A 12622-nucleotide genomic window follows, 5' to 3' on the forward strand; every position below is an offset into this window, starting at 1 on the left:
ACCAAAACAAGTTTGCTTCATTCCTCAAAATATGATATTCAGACTGTACTGACCTTTTTATTTCTATTTTAATGTTCTTCTATTGTTTAGACTTTTCATATAGGATCTTACTCTGTAGTGCATGCTGCCTTAGAACTTGCTGTATAGAATAAACTGAACATGGACTCTCTAATAGAATAACAGCCATGTACTACTGTTACAGTAAGCTCTTTATTCTACATGCAGAATGAACTAGAAACTGAGCTGTGTAGATGTACGAATGACAATCAACTTTGAATAGAGAAAAGTGTTTTAAATGAAAAATGCTTCTTCAGTGGGACAGAGGTGAGGCTACATGAACATGGAAAGGTATTTTTCTCTCCTTTGAGTTTGATTCCTGCGGGGTGACTAATTATATACACGCATGGACACCAGAGCCTTGTTTATCCTAATAATGTGTACAGATCCCAAGATAGTAAATTGAATCTGGATGGAAGAACACAGAAATAATGTAAGTCCTGCTGTGCTTTAAGCATGCTAATTTGATAGTGTGAGTTAATTTTCAGGATAAGCCAAGCTATTCATGTTTCAACACTGATAGGATTTGATGCCAAATTTAGAGATCTGTGTCAGATACTATAAACGCAGGTCGCTTTGTAAAAATACAAAAAGAATAAACCTAAAAAGTTAGTGTTCTAAAGCTTAATTTTTGAAGGGAAGCTACTTTTTACACTTTTCATATTTACATTTCATATATGTGCGTGTTTGTGTGTGTGTGCATTCACTCACATGTAGCACAGATGGGGAGATCAGAGGACAACACTTGCAAGTATTATTTTCTTCCTTCCACTGTGAATTCTGAGGATTGGACTCAAGTATTCAGGTTTGATGGGAAGCACCATTAGCACATTAAGTCATTTTGGTGACACAAAACTTGATCATTATTACAGAAGCACCGTGCTATGTAAATTTTAGAATCAATAGATATCTGTGATAATAAAATATTCGCCACTCACAAGCAGTTTGAAAATGTAGCTTTGCTATACCCTTGCATTAAAAAAAAATAGAAATATCGTTCAGTACAACAGTCACACCATATGATCCAAATAAAAATGAAATAATAAATTATGTTCTTCAGACACACAAAGGATGAATAGAAGTCAGCCATGTAGCTCAGACCTATGATTCCAGAACGTCATTAAGCTGGAGCCTGGTTGGGTTTCCTGGTGAGTTCCAGACCACCTGGGGATACATAATGTGACACGCTCCTAATAAACAAACAAACAGCAAAACCAGCAACTGTCACAGCTTCTGCTGTCAAGTTGACATGAACCTAGAAGCCTAGAAACAGAGACTTTCCACTGAGTACATGCTTCCATCATGTTAACCTGTGTGCATTTCTGTGGAACATTTCCTTTTTTTAGTGACTCGTGTTGCCATTTTAGATCAAGTGGGCCCAAGTTGCTCAGGAAAGATAGAGCATGCTAGAGGAAGCAAATCATTAACAAAGGTTCCTTCATGCTTTTTGCTTCAGTTCCTGTGTCAATTCACAAGATTTGAATTCTTATATTTGTTTCCCTCAATAATGGGATGTAACCTGTAGGATGGAACAACATCCTCCATTCATCATGTTGGATTTGACCATTGTTTTCTCAGGGCAGCAGCAATTCATATTAGTACATGCAAAGAAAAACATGAATAGAATTAGAAAAGGAGCCTGAGTCACTCTTAGAAATGGAGATGCAGAATACTGGATAATCAGGGGTCTCAGAGAGATGTACTTAATGAAGATTATGTCCGTGGGAGAGAATTGTCAATAAACTTAAGGGTGACTCATTTCTAATGATCAAATTCACATTGCTCTCCCAGATGCATTTGAATTCATCAGTTCCCAAATTATCAGTATCCGAACATGAATCCTTACCTGTATGCATTTGATTGCCATCTATGTGTAACTGATAGACAGCAGCTTTACTGCTTGACTATTTGGCTGCACCTTAAATTCAGGCAAGCCAGGAAAATCTAATTCTCAATATTGCTATAAAGCACAGATGTACTGTGCTCTGTGACAAAACCATACACATACCTCACAGACTGGTACAGAATTAAAAAAAAATCTCAATGAATAAATATTTAGTAACATCCATGTCATTAATATGTATATGACTTTGTACTTAGTCAATGAACATGCCGCAATGCTTTTCTCAGCTCCACTTCACATGACCATAGATCACAAATGGTAAGTGCAGCTCTGACAGAAGATGAGGCATATTAATTTAGCACCTCAGTAGACTTCCCTTCAGTACCCAGAGAAATACAGTTAGTTTTACTGTTTTTTTCCCTAAACCTTTCTTATCAAAGCATTTCTTTAAATTTCACAGATAGTGGGAACTTCCCTAGTTTCCAGTGGAGAATATTCTTTTTTTTATAAATATAAATTGAGTTATTTCAGAGTGAAATTTAGGTATCTAAAAGAACTGTATCTTGTCCCAGAAGTACTACCTTATGCCTGATTTCTTAAAGCACTTAAAATGGAAATATTTATAATGAATTCTTGAACTCGAGGGAGTGGAAGCAATGATAAAAGAGGGGAAGGGCAAAAATGAATCAATTTGGAGAACCTTTTCAGATTTAAACAAGATTGTCCTTTCAGTCAATGTGAGGACATAGCAAATAGGACATTCAAATAGAGAGGTGGGGAAGAGAGAAAGGAGTGGAGGAGAGAGAGAGAGAGAGAGAGAGAGAGAGAGAGAGAGAGAGAGAGAGAGAGACCTACAAATAATTGGTTGATTATTTCCTTGTCAGGGAGATAAAATGATAATGTCAGAGGGAAAGAAGCGGTTAAAACCTCTCATGAATGGTTTGGAAAGAGAAGGTAGTAATCAATTAATATCTTTCCTAATCATGTTGTAAAGATTTAAAAATGGAAAGCATGAGAGGGCTCTTAATTGCCTCCATGGAATCCTAAGCTTCAACTACTACTCACCCAACAAGGTAGTATCTCAAGGTATCACCAATAGCCTGGGAGAGCTGATTACTAAAACAGCCAGCTCTGATGCATTGCAAACCAAACATTGCTGATTGATGTGTTATGTTATGATTTCCTGAAATATCAATAGTCTGGAAGGAGGCTTATTCTTTCTGTGGGTGATTTAAAATACAAGTAAAATATATAGACTGCTTTAAATGTAAAATTCATCTCCTTTATTCAGTGAGGTTCCCACATATGATGAACAAGTTACTACTCGAAAAATGTATGGAATTTGGGTACTGGAGAAGGGGCTCAGTGAGACCTTGTTCCTCTCTCACAGGAAGTTAATTCAGTTTCCATACCCACCTCCTGCTGCTCACAGCACCTGTAATTCTAAATGCCTGGCCTCTTATACCTTCTTCTGGGATCTGTGAGCATCTGAATATATATGCATATATACAAAGACACTCACACCTTGAGATAAATAAATTAAATCCCCAAATATCTATTATTTTGAGTAAATATTATTTGAATTTTAAAAGCCTATGTTAAAATACTGGTACACTTATTGGGTTCGTCTTCACTCAGGACAATTTTGTGGCTTGTATTTGCCTATATGGCTCCCTCACGCAGGCTTAGGGATGAAGAACATCGCCCTCTCTTCAAAAGTAATCATAGAAATTCTTTTTTATTATTTATTCTCAAATGTAATGTTTTAAGTCACCAAATAGAACTTCAAATGCATTTATGATTTAGTAATTTATATTGTTTATGTTCTTTAAATATGCATCAATATACTAATTTTCTATGCCATTTATCTGGATTTGAAAATTAAATAATCTATAAAAATTTTTCATAAGTAAACATTAAGTACCATTATTCATGTTGAAAAGATAGTTTGAAGGTTAGGAGATCTTACTGCTTTTGCAAAAGACTGAGGTTCAGTTCCCATCATTTATGTGGTGATTCCAAATCTTCTGTAACTGCAGTGTCAGGGTATGTAATGATCTCTTCTTGCCTCCACAGGGACTTCACCCATGTGATAAAAACATATGCATGCAGGCAATCATTCCAACACAGACAATAAAGTAAGTAAATCTTTAAAACAAACAAATATCATATTCTACTATGTATCAAGCACATATCACTTTTTTTCTAAAAAAATAAGAGGTCACCTTAAAGAAGTTAATGGCTAATATCAAGTAACTTAAATACTGTGATTATGATAGAGTGAACAAGTATTTAATTTTCAGCATCTATATACAATACAAGCCCAAAGACTTCATGATCGTTTTGTGTTTACACTTATCATTTTGTATAAATTTTTTCCTCTGATATCTTCAGTATAAATACTAGCCATTTTTTATACCACTCTCTATGAAAATGAGTATTTGTTAGAAGTGTCATCCAAAAGTACAAGAAAAGCTGGTTACATAATTCCAAACATTGCAGTCAAGCATCAGACTCTAGAATTGGGTGTGAAGTTAATGAAGATGAGTTGTTGTTGGTTTTTTTAATTGTCCCTGTGTGCATGTGTATGTGCCCATGTGCATGCCTATGTGATTGTGTGTGTGTGAATGTATGTGTGCATATTTACATGTGTGTGTATGTGTATATACACATGTGTGTGCACATGTATTTGCATATACAGAACAGAGTCTAAATTTTTGGAGTTGATTCTTCCACAAAATTCGAATTTTGTGAGTTCTAAAAACTGAAATCAGCTGTCACCTGAATTTCCCATAATCAGCCACCAAACCAAACACTATTGCATATGCCAGAAAGAGTTTGCTGAAGGGACCCCGTTGTAGCTATCTCATATGAGGCTATGCCAGTGCCTGGCAAATACAGAAGTGGATGCTCACAGTCATCTATAAGATGGAACACAGGGCTCCAATGGAGAAGCTTGAGAAAGCATTCAAGGAGCTGAAGGGGTCTGCAACCCTATAGGTGGAACAACAATATGAACTAACCAGTACCCCCAGAGCTCAGGTCTCTATCTGCATATGTAGCAGAAGATGGCCTAGTCAGCCATCACTGGGAAGAGAGGCCCCTTGGTATTGCAAACTTTATATGCCCTAGTACAAGGGAATGCCAGGGCCAAGAAGCAGGAGTGGGTGGGTAGGGGAGCAGAGCAGGGGAGGGGGTATAGGGAACTTTCTGGATAGCATTTGAAATGTATATAAAGAAAATAACTAATTTTAAAAAAAAGAGTGCTGGGATCATTGATGGGAGATGAGCACTGCCATGACTGTCTCTAATATGTTATTTATTGGTCTTCAAGTGATTCTCATCAGAGAACAGGAGAGATACCAGTAGAGTGCTTTTTTTGACCTGGTGAGGTCATTGTGTCTGTCTAATTGTGCTATATTAAAGGAGGTGCTGGGTTGACTGGAAAAAACAAACAAACAAACTGAAATCAGGTCTCCAGGTGAGTTGTCTCTATCTGCTTAGCCACTCTACCTGACTGAATACTAACAGAGATAAAAGTAAGAAAGGTAAACACAGAAAAGTTAAAGGGATGAGGAATCCAGAGCAAGTAGAACAAAAGTCAATTGAGTGTATCCAGGATATCAGTCATTCACAGTCATCATCTGTCTTACCCTCCTTGATGCATGGTGAGTGCCAGAGACAGTGCATCCTCACACACCCTTCATTGTCTCGAAAGAATCATAAAAGGAGCACACTCAATTTTTTTCAACCAGATGCTGTTCTCATCCACTTTCCTAATAAGATAAAGGGTGCTATTTTCACAAATGACTTGTAGTGGTAAAGTGACTTGGTAGATCAGGTCATGAGCATAAAATCATTTTAATGGAATCTTCAACTTAGGTTGCTTACATTTACAACTTGGGAACAATCAAAGGAACATGTAAATTAAGGTCCATCTAAAGGCCTTTCATTAAATATAAAACAAAGCTGTCTATGAAAGTAATACATTCTATAAGCATTTCATTAGCAGCAGCTTTCAGTAGTGTTAATGTATAAATAACTCGCATCATGATAAGCGATAATTCACAGTTGATAAGATGCAATTATGTATGCTTCTCAGAATTTTTTTTTATCATATAGCTTTACAGCTTTTCTCTGGCACCTTCCCTATTGCTGATGGGAGATGGATACTTAACTTGCCTCTACCTGCCTTCCCCAGATCCCCACAGCTGTAGAAAAAAGGTCTAACTTTCTATGGCTTATCATTATTTTTGCTTGCTGATACATATCTTAACTGATTGTATGAATGCTACTTTGATAATATAGCAGTCACCAGGTACTTTATCCTGTGATTCCCCACAGCCAATAAGCAGACAACTGCTTAGCACTTATGACTCTGTTATTTCCACTTCAAGGCCACATTACAGGTATCATTCAAAAACATTCAGTCTTCGATTCTTATCACCTTAGACTTTTTTGCCCATAGTGAATATCAGCCACTGCCACACTTTACCTCAGATGCTATGAAAACATTGTTAAATTCTTTATCTCAGAGATTCTGTGTTTCTGACATTCAGGATGTCTATTTAAGTGTAAATTGTAGAGATCATATATAAGGTGAAGGATAGAGTTGTAAGTTAGAGCAAATATAATTTGTCCATTTGCCAAAATATATTCAATATTATAAGAGTTTAAAAATAATAATTTATCTTTGAGATCATAATAGAATTCTATATGTCCGCTTCCCTTTCTTTGTTCAAAACTTCCTATGAACCCACTTAGCTCTCTTTAACATTTATGTTTGCTTTTATGAACGTGGGTGTTTCACCGTATGTGTGTTTGAGTACTAAATGTGTGCCTGGAGTCAGTTGGGGTAAAGTAATCTCCATTGAGGAACTCCCTTTATCACACTGGTCAGAGGCCACTTTTCTTGATTTATCAATAATGTGAGCAGTGCCATCTCTCAGCAGGTTGCTGGGATGGCTTAAGAAAACAAGTAGAGCTAGGCATGGTAGCGCAGGCCTTTAATCCCAGCACTTGAGAGGCAAAGGCAGGTGAATTTCTGTGTTCAAGGCCAGCTTGGTCTACAGAGTGAGTTTCAGCACAACCAGGGCTACACAAAGAAACCAGGTCTGGAAAAAACAAAAAAACAAAAAAACAAAAAAAAAGAGAAAAGAAAGAAAGAAAAGAGAAGAAAGGAAAAGAAAAGAAAAGAAAAGAAAAGAAAAGAAAAGAAAAGAAGAAAAGAAAACAGAAAAGAAAAGAAAAGAAAAAAGAAAAGAAAAAAAGAAAAGAGAAAAGAAAAGAAAAGAAAAGAAAAGAAAAGAAAAGAAAAGAAAAGAAAAGAAAAGAAAAGAAAAGAAAAGAAAAGAAGTGGAGCAAGTGATAGAAAGAAACCAGGAGGTAACATTCCTCCAGTTTCTCCTCTTTAGTCTCAACCCTCTGGGTACTCAATTAAGTCCATTTCCTGACTATGTTCAATGACAAACTGTGCACAGGTAATAAAAATAATAAATCCCATCCATTCCCCAAAGTTGCTTTTGCTCACTCTTACATTACAGCAACAGAGAAAGAAAGAAGGTCAGATTCATTGCTGTAGCACCTGATACTTGAACAAGAGCATAGTCTCCATAGTGGGATCTTATCAAAGACTTCTTTCTTCTCTCATTGATATGGCTGAGAGAAAACAATGTGTTAATGGCTCGCTACATCGCCTAGCAAGTACACATGAATTTTATAGACCAAAATGCAAAGAGAGTTGAAGGGGGAGGTTTCAGATTCGGAATAACATGAGCCAGTAAGGTTTACACAGGCTCCATGAGAAGAGTATACATTGATAATCAGGACAATACTAAAGTATTGTTTTCCAAATGTTATCAAATTAATACATAAAAATTATTTTTCAGAATGACTTATTTTCCTGTGACTAAATCATAAATACAAGTTGATGGTATGTTTATTTATAGATTGGAAAAAAAGACAAGGTAATTGTACAGTAAATGCAACCTAACAATTGAGAAGGGACTTTTAAAAAATCTCATTGAATCATTGTCCTAGTTCAAATGTAGCATTCATTTCAAGAGGTCACTCCAATGGAACTGCATGTATTGTAGAAGCTTAAACAATGAAACGATAAGGCAGATACTATAGAATTTGAAGGGAGATAAATCATTAGAGTCAAACTGAGTAAGAAGGAAAGAAGTGGGGAGAATCACAAATTTTATGCTTTTACTTCAGAAGAGAACTGAGAATGAAAATATAACATGTACCTTTTTCAGTTTTAACGTATTATCTTTGAGAATTTCCTACATGTATCCAAGGAAATACAATCAAACCTATGCCTCATTACTCTCTCCAACTTTCACTCTGTCCTTCACCATGTGTCCTTGTCATGTTCTTTTTTTGTGTGGTAACCCATTACACCCATTAACTGTTTCCCAAATTAGTGTGTGTGTGTAGGGCCATTAGCTGGAGCAGGAGAAGCTAAACAGTAGCTCCTGCCTCAAAGTAAAGAATTTATATATCATAGCATTTTTTCCTACAGATGTAGTTCAGAGCATCACAACTTTAATTTTAGAAAAACAAACAAACAAATAAACAAACAAACAAACAATCCTTGTAGTAGATAACAATACAGAGACACTCGATTGTTCAGTGCACAGAATATAAGAGACTAGTGTGCTCAGCCACATTTAGAATGTATATATCATACCCCTCTCCAAGTCTCAGAGAAATTCGTTTCTTTTTTTGTTTTTTTTGTTTTTTTTGTTTTTTAAGATTTATTTATTTATTATATGTAAGTACACTGTAGCTGTCTTCATGTCTTCAGACACTCCAGAAGAGGGCGCCAGATCTCGTTACGGATGGTTGTGAGCCACCATGTGGTTGCTGGGACTTGAACTCTGGACCTTCGGAAGAGCAGTCGGGTGCTCTTACCCACTGAGCCATCTCACCAGCCCCCGAAATTCGTTTTTATTATTAATCATTTTATTCTTTTACATTTCAAATGACAACACCGTCCTGATTTCCCTTCTACAAGCTCTTCATTCCATGTACCCTTCCCTTTGCCTCTTTGAGGATGCCCCTCCACCCATTCACTCACTCCTGCCTCACCACTCTAGCATCCCCCTATGCTGGGGCATCCAGCTTCCACAGGATCAAGGGTCTCCCTTCATATTGATGCCAGATAAGTCCATACTCTGCTACATATGTATCTAGAACCATGGACCCTGCTATGTATACTCTTTGTTTGGTGGTTTGGTCCCTGGGAGTTCTGGTAGCCAGGTAGGTTGGTATTTTTCTTTCTATAGGATAGATACTCACAGACAACCATCAGACTGAGTGTTGGGTCCACAAAGCACAGCAAAGATTACAAGACAACTTCAAGAAAACAGTGGTTTTTGGACACAATAGATCAGTTGCATGTATGAATTCACATGGATTTGAACAATATGAACAAGATACGCATAAGCTCATATTGGACAAAACACTAGCATTGGGCAAGTGGCACAAAAATCCCACCCCTAGATGAGCAGTTGTTGGAAACTGATAGCTGCTGAGAGAGAATGGACTTTTAAAAAAATTATATGACACTCAGTATGTCAACTACTCTTCAGGGCATGTCCAACTCCCAAGAGTAGTTAAGAAGCAGAAATTACATGCACTCAGGAAAAAAAGAAGTAAGGTGTTATTGGTAGAAATGAGAAAGGTAAAGAGACAAATATGGGGAGAACTGGGAGATTGGAGCTTTGTGATCAAAATACATTACATAAAATTCTCAAGTAATTAATAAAAATATTTTCAAGAGTGTCTCCTGGATCAAGAGTTTTGAGTGTTTTGCAGAGTACCTTGTGAAGGTCAAATAGTGTGTTATCCTTCGCCCCTTTAATGTCAGCCTTGTGTGGTCTCTTCTCAGTCCAGTTCCATTTATTACTTTCTCCTGATGAATCTTTTGTGTTGAGTTGGAGAGATGGCTCAGCTTGTTAATGTAACTTGTCACCAAGGATACCTGTAGGCAAGTTGTGTATCATGTAACCACAGGGTGGAAAGAAGGAACCAGCTTCTGAAAGGTTTGATCTGACTTCATGCATCCTATGATAGATTGGCTCACACAATGTATTTGCATGGATAGATAGGTCTATCCATGAGTACACTGCATATAAATATCATAAATCAATAAATGTAAAAAAACCAATCCTTTGTAAATTAGAAAAAGTTCTTGCATCTATTATGTATACAAACTTATAAACTTGGTGTGTTGTGTGTTTCTCTCTGCGTATCCATGAATGTTGTACAGCATCCTGCTGTGTACATTCAGAAAGGCTATACTTTGAATGTGTTTGTTGTCATAAAGGATTCTCTTCTCTTGCCATTATAGTTATGGCTATTATCATTTACAGGTATAACAACAAATTAAATGCACACATGTAACATATTATGTCTTCTTACTAAAGTAACCCTTTCCTCCTTATACATATTATAGATAATCTTTCTGGCATATTATTTTGTGAATCATTTTATTGGTTGTTTATTTAAAATATTTTCCTATGTTGACCTATAGATCAAAATAAAACTTGCCTGGAGCCTGCATCTTATTGATATTTTAAAATGTCATTTTAAATTAGTAGAGTGGCCATAAAATAGAGTACCAGAGATTTCATCCAGCAAAAAAAGTTTCCCAACAGCTCTGTAGTTAAAAGCATCAGTTGTTCTTACAGAGGACAGGGGTTCAGTTATGAGCACTGACCTGGCTACTTATACTTTTCTGTAACTCTAGCTCAAGAGGACTGGGCATTCTTTTTTGGTCACCATGGAATTTCAATCACATGGTGAATAGACATACATGGAAACAAAGTACCTGAGGAAATAAATAAAGAAGTAAGTCTAAGGCTTTATGGGTAGGAATGGGAAAGGGAAAAGGAAAGGGACAGATATGGGGAGAACTGGGGGACTGGAGATTTGTGATCAAAATACACTACATACAATTCTCAATTAATTAAGAAAATATTTATTAAAGTGTCTCCTGGATCAAGAATTTTGAGTGCTTTCTAGAGTACCATGTGAATCTGCATGATATAGATATGGCATAAAATTAACATTAAAAATAATCATATTTTATTGTAAAATATTCATACAGTGTAGCACCATGTTTTTGAATTTTTGTTTCCTGATTGCAGAAGCAATGACAGTGTCCTCTCCATCATCCTGCCAAAACACCTCCCCACTATGATGGGCTGAATTACCTCAAACACAGAGTGAAATCATTTTCCCTCTTATTGAAGCACACCAGATGCAGAGCTTCTACAAGTATTTCAAACATCTCAGCTCAGTTTTCTCAAAAACTTCTGAATTGATTGCTTTTTTCCAGAAATGCTTGAGTGACCAAACTTAAACAAAACTCTTCCCTTAAATACATATTGAAACAATCCACTGCGTTTTATCTGAAAGAATTATTTTATTATTCATGAATATATGCTTATTGATACACGTTTGTGCACATGTATGCAGTGCACATGGAAGCCAATGGAGTTAGAGTCCCCGGAGCTAAAGTTGCAGGTGGTTGGGAGCCTCAGTACATGTGCGCTGGGGACTGAAATCAGGGTCCTCTACAACAGCAGCGAATGCTCTTGAACATTAGCTCCATCACCAGCCCCAATTTGTTGATTTTGATCTAAACTAACCTTTAGAGCTTTATTTCTTAATTTCAGAGCTGGAAAATATGTTTAATTGGTTTATAACCTATGAATGATATAAAAGAGTGATTTGCTTTGGGTAACATAACTATGACTACTTATGTTCAAAGGTATAAGGTAAGGGAAAATACATATGTAGCAATTGTAACAGATTTCAAAATTGAGGAGCTTCAGATAGCAGATGGGATAATAACGAATAAGATTTAAATCTTTTTTTACATTAATTTATATTCACAATGAATTTAAATGGTCTTTACATTGATTTTCTTTGTGGACTATGAAGCAATTAAAAAGCAGAATTTTCTATTCCTGTTAAAGTGAAATGATCAAATTCGAGAAATCAAGGAGCTTGTGGCCAGGCTCCAAGTTAAAAGTCTGCTAGGGTGGGAGTTAGTCAACATTTATTTTCATAGTACTATTATCAATGTAGAAGCCACTTCTACCAACTTCAGATACTATGGGCTTCTTAGCATGCTCACCTGCTTTGCTTAAGCTCAGGAAGTTTAACAGATGTCTACCTTTCTACTGATGTTTCAAATGTAAATCTATGGAACATTGTTCCTGCTTTTTCCTAGTCTCCTGCTTCAATCTTTACTTGATACTAGTGATACTTATAATAATTGGAGGAAACAGAAGGCCAGTGCTGGGGACCAGCTCTGCATCTAGAGTAGGCAACAGGGGCCAAAACTGCTTACTTTTACCAACTTAATTCTTTCAATTCTTTCGTAATTCTTCACTATTCTGTGGCCAAAAGCCACTGGCTTCTTGAAATTTAACTCAGGATGGTAACAGCAGGAGATTAAGAAAAAAAATGCTTAGATACTTGAGCTCTCTTCTCTTGGGCTCAATTGGTAATTTACTGGCCAGGTAAGATGTGGGGCGCCGCTAATCTTCCGGTGCTGAGTCATTTCCTCAGNACCAACTAGTAAACACCTAGTTTGCGCCTGCGCTGGAAATCCCCGCCCCGGGCAGCTCCGCCTCAGGGATGGGGTGATCAGTGTTGAGCCAATCATGGCTTGCTACGTCCGAGGCGGGGAGAATTTCTTAT

Source organism: Mus caroli, chromosome 6 (genome assembly GCF_900094665.2).
Source record: "Mus caroli chromosome 6, CAROLI_EIJ_v1.1, whole genome shotgun sequence".
In the NCBI taxonomy this organism is placed as follows: domain Eukaryota; kingdom Metazoa; phylum Chordata; class Mammalia; order Rodentia; family Muridae; genus Mus; species Mus caroli.